This window comes from Suricata suricatta, chromosome 10 (assembly GCF_006229205.1).
Source record: "Suricata suricatta isolate VVHF042 chromosome 10, meerkat_22Aug2017_6uvM2_HiC, whole genome shotgun sequence".
Taxonomy (NCBI): domain Eukaryota; kingdom Metazoa; phylum Chordata; class Mammalia; order Carnivora; family Herpestidae; genus Suricata; species Suricata suricatta.
The window spans coordinates 84,829,916-84,835,370 of NC_043709.1; the positions used below are offsets into that span (position 1 = coordinate 84,829,916).

The 5,455-nt window shown below is 42.4% G+C and overlaps 1 pseudogene; it reads left to right on the plus strand.

The window, feature by feature from the left end:
- The first annotated feature begins 1,818 nt into the window (after nucleotides 1-1,818).
- Nucleotides 1,819-3,625, plus strand: LOC115305272 (annotated as a pseudogene).
- The last annotated feature ends 1,830 nt before the right edge of the window (nucleotides 3,626-5,455 follow it).

Here is a 5,455-nt window from a genome sequence, read left to right on the forward strand (position 1 = left end):
AAACCTGAGAACTGAAGGAGGAGGGGAAGGGGGTGGGGGTGATGGTCATGGAGGGGGGCATTTGTGGGGAGAAGCACCGAGTGTTATATGGAAACCAATTTGACAATAAACTATTAAAAACAACTCTGACAACATTTCCTAAAATTCTCCCAAAACCAAAGCCTGAGTAGTAGGAGAGTGGGAGCTGTACAACTTTGTTTTCTCTGTTTTCCACTACTCATTTCAGCGACATTTCTGTGAATTGTTCACCAAAAGCCATATTTCACTTGAAGATGGGGCCATTTGAATGGCAGCAGCAGAGCAGGAGGAAGAAGGAACCACACGCAGGATTCCTTCATTAAGAAAATTTATTTGGCATATTAAGTCCATGGTTTGAGTGAGTGAAACAATAACTATATTGGAAAATTAATAGGGAGTTACAAGTTCGTACTTTAATAAAAGCTTACAAGAGCAGGGCAGGGTCTCCAGGTGTCTGGACACTGACATCACAGATGGTGCAGGGTATTTACTGAGCACAGGGTGGCCAGTGAGGAGACTGTCTGCAGAAGTGAGCTCCCCTTCTCTCCTGGAACCCAGAGAGGGAGGAGACAGAAGGAAATGTTTTGATTGTGAGCTACTGAGCTAGGTGACCCATTTATTTCCTCCCTACCCATCACACTCTCATAATTGTGAACGTAAAAATTGTATTAAGTTGGGGCTTCTGGGTGGCTCAGTCGGTTGAGCATCCGACTTCGGCTCAGGTCATGATCTCACGGTTTGTGGGTTTGAGCCCCGCATGGGGTTCTGTACTGACGGCTAGCTCAGAGCCTGGGGCCTGCTTCAGATTCTGTGTCTCTTTCTCACTCTGCACCTCCCTTGTTCACACTCTGTCTCTCTGTCACTCAAAAATAAATAAATGTAAAATTTTTTTAAATTGTAGTTATGTTTTGCTAGTTGCTGGGTGAAGATTACTGAATGTCAGAATTCACAAAATGGCCTTTCTGGCTCCTTACCCTTCTTAGTAATGAACCTTTGGTTGGCTTATGCACCTATTCCTCCAGTGTTTCCTCACCAGGCAGCCTGATTTCTCTACTTCTTGCAGGGAGTTATGAAGGTCATGCCTCTTTCTCCCTCTTCCTCTCTTCTCATAGCACCACTGTGGGCCTACGTTGGTAAAGGGAAGGTTGGACTGCATATTCTTTGCCATCAGTACAGCCAAAAGAATGATGCAGAATGAGGAGAAATGGGCCATCTGACCTTGGGTACTGATTTGAGGACAGAGTCTTAAGACTCTGGGACCACTATTTGTATTTTTAACTCAGATGATATTTAAGAAATGGTTCTATTACTGCAAGAAGGCCCTCTGGTGCATGAAGTAATGTGTCATACCTTATGTTGAAACACCACACCAACATCCCATGTGTAAATTATTGCACAAGAAATTCATGCTCCATTTTGTCCTACAGCTTAATTAGTACATGAAGCTACATGAGTATGATGAACCCAAATGGGATTTTGTTATTGGTGTATAAAAAATGGGAATGTTGGTAGATATTTGACAGTTTTCTGGGGGAAAGCAGGGTTGAATTTTTTTAGTGATCTTTTGGTTTCAGTTTCTGAGACACTTGGACTGCAACAGGTGACATGGGACTTCTGTGCTTTGGTTAGTTGGTTGAATACCTTTGTTAAGTAAATATTTATTGTTTATTTAGGCATTTTAAAGAGGTTTCACATACCAGATGAAAACCAAAGCAGCAATCTTGAAGCCTGAGTAACGGACCTTGGCAGCCCCAACTCAACTTGGCTTAACTCATACTCACCGCATCTGATCCCAGACACTGCTACCTGGGCTTGCTCCAGATCTCTCATCCTGGAATCCTCTTCAATTCCAGCTAGAATGCTGCTTCAGGCACTTCGTAGATTTGGTCAGAAACTGGTACGCAGACCCACACTGGAGGAACCGGTGGCTGAGAATGACCCATGGAGAAGGCTGAGCACTCTGGATTTAGTGACCCTGGGTGTGAGTCGCACACTGGGTGTAGGTGTGTATGTCCTGGCTTGTGAGGTGGTCAGAAATCAAGCAGGACCATCTTTTGTGATTTGTATTTTGGTGGCCTACCTATCCTCTATGTTGGCTGGGCTGTGCTATGCAGAGATTAGTGCTCGCATTCCCTATTCTGGCTCTGCATATCTCTACAGCTATGTCACTGTAGGTGAACTCTGGGCCTTCATCACTGGCTGGAACCTCATCCTCTCCTTTGTTGCTGATACAGTCATTTATTTCCACATACTCTTCTTAGCTTTTGAGTACCTGCGTGCGACCTTGCATGAAAGTATCATACCACATATTTCCCACTTCCTTGGAGAAGAACATCTAAACTTCATTGCTATATTCCTTGTGCTCTTTCTCATTGATTTCTGGTATTACTCCATTTCCTCAGCTATCAAAGTGCTCACATTGGTGAAAATTTTGGTTATCAGTTTTGTCATCATGTCTGGCTTCATTAAGGGGGACCTGCACCACTGGAAGCTCACAGAAGAGGACTACATAAAGGCTGGACTCAATGACACCTCTAGCTTGGGCCCCTTGGGTTCTGGAGGATTTGTGCCTTTTGGCTTCGAGGGGATTCTCCGTGGAACAGCCTCGTGTTTCTATGTATTCATAGGTTTTGAGGAAATTGTTACCAGAGTTGAAAAAGCCCAGGATCCCCAACGTTCCATCTACAGGGGCATTGTGATTTCACTGTTCATCTGCTTTGTGCTGTATTTTGGTGTCTCATTAGCACTTACACTTATGGTGCCTTACTACCAGCTTCAACCTGGGAGCACCTTGCCTGAGGCATTTCTCCTTATTGGCTGGGCACCTGCCTATTATGTTGTAGTGTTTGGCTTTTTCTTTTGTTTTTTTGGAAGTATCTATGATTTTTTTCCCCTCATACATGAAATGTTATACAAGATGGCACAGGATGGCCTCCTATTCCCTGTCCTTGCCAGAATCCTTACCTTGCAAATCGTTCAGCGTGGGACTTTTGTGATCTTTTTCATTATTTCAGTAATCATAGTCTTCTTCTTTGGACTCACTGATATTGTGGATCTCATGTTTATTGGGACCCTAATATCTTACTCCATGGTTGCTCTTTGTGTTCTCATCCTCCGATATCAGCCTGAGAGGAAGAATGAGGGAAATGAAGTAGAGTTGCAGCAGCAGAATATAACTGCACCAATGACACTGACTCTACAGCGACTACTGTTTCCAGGCAGCCCCATCCCCACTCCACTCTCTGGCCAGATTGTCTTTGTTTGCTCTTCACTCCTTGCTTTGCTGCTCATTCTTCTTTGCTTAGTGATAGCCCAGTGGCCAGCTCTGCTTTCTGGATACCCAGTGTGGATTTCAGTGGTTGTGCTGCTCCTGGTGCTCATCACTGGGCTCACTGGGGTCATCTGGAGACAGCCCCAGAGCTTCAGTCCCCTTTACTTTAAGGTCCCTGCTCTGCCTCTCCTCCCACTACTGAGCATCTTTGTGAATGTGTACCTTATGATGCAGATGACAGCTGACACCTGGGCCCGACTTGGTGTCTGGATGCTGATTGGGTTTTCTATCTACTTCGCCTATGGGATCCTGTACAGTCTGGTCAACCGCACTTAAGCGAGGGCCAAAACTGCAAACTTTGAACTCAATAGTTTGAATACCTATTATTTTTATTATTTTTTTTATTTTTATTTTTATTTTTATTTTTACCTGTCTACTTTTCAATTGTGACTGTAGCTGCTCACTGGCTTTTAATAATATTATTAAAAATGGGGCGACTTGGTGGCTCAGTTGGTTAAGCATCCAACTTCAGCTCAGTTCACATTCTCATGATTCATGAGTTTGAGCCCCACATTAGGCTCTGTGCTAACAGCTCAGAGCCTAGAGCCTGCTTCGGATTCTCTCGCCTTCTCTCTGCTCCTCCCCACTCGCACTGTCTTTCTCTCTCTCAAAAAGAAATCAACATTTAAAAAATCATAAAAATATTATTTAAAACAGTAGAAAAAAGTTTTTGTTTCTTTGATAAAATATCCAGTAGTGGGGGAGTGTGCCTGGCTGGCTCAATCAGTAGAGCATGTGACTCTTGAACTCCGGGTGGAGAAACAGAGCCTCAAATTGTGTGTGAAGACTACTTAAAAAATATTCAGTAGCATAATTACTGGAATATATACTAGTTCCGGTTTTTGAGGAACCTCCATACTGCTATCCATAGTGACTGAGCCAACTTATGTTTCTACCAACAGTGCATGAGGATTCCTTTTTTTCTTGATGGTGGCCAACATTTGTTTTCCTTGTGTTTTTTTATTTTAGACACTCACAGGTATAAAGTAATATCTTATTGTAGTGTTAATATTATATTTCCCAGATGATTAGTAAGGGTGAGTATGTTTCACTGTGTCTATTAGCCATCTGTATGTCTCTCTGTAAAAATGTATATTCAGGTCATCTGACCATATTTTTACTGGATTATTTGTTTTTCTAGTGTTGAATTGTATAAGTTCTTTATGTATTTTGGGTATTAACCCTTCATTTGATGTATCACTTACAAATATCTTCTCACATTCAGTAGGTAGCCTTTTTGTTTTGTGGATGGTTTGCTTTCATAGCAAAAACTTTTTATTACTTGAATTCAAAAAGATAAATGCATCTTTATGTTTATTGCAGCATTATTTATGAAAACCAAGATATGTGGGGAGGAAAAGATGGAATATGACCCTGCCTTTATGGACCATATATTCTAATACAAGAGGTAAAACATAGGTATAATACAAAGTAGGAAGGGTTGTTATAAGGAATATACAAGTAAAGTGTCTTGGGAGTTCAGGTGCAGGATGATCATTTGTGACTGGCACAGTGACTAGTGAAAATGAGAGAAGACTTTGTAGGGGAATGGCCTTTGAGTTGGCTCTCTACAAGGACAGATAGGATTTTGTCACATGTGTACAGCATGGAGAGACTGTAGGCAGAGAGAACAACACTAAGAAAAGCACAAGAAATGAAGCAGTGTTCAGAGCACAGTGAGCAGACTGTGTAGCTTGAGCCTTGGCTGTGAGAGGGGGCAACAGAACATGCAGGGGTGGACTGTGGACAGAGCTTTACTCTGATCACAAAACACTTTGGCTTTGAACACACTACCCAATGCTGAAAATCCCTGGGATTACTTTGTCTCCTTGGAAATATCTGCATTCTTGGACTTGACATTTCTGTACTACTGTTTACTTTGGTCCACCTGCTTTGAAAGTGCACAGATAAGACCCAGATGTCCTGGGTTCTGGTGTTGTTTCCACCATGAGCTAGCAATGTGACCGTGACCAAGCTGCTCAGTTCCTTCAATGCTCTGCTTATTTATCTATAACATGAGAGGTTAGAACTGATCATTTCTAGAATCCCATTTACTTCAAAATTCTAGAATTCCTTCTGATTCTTCTGTCCTTTATTCTCTCCACT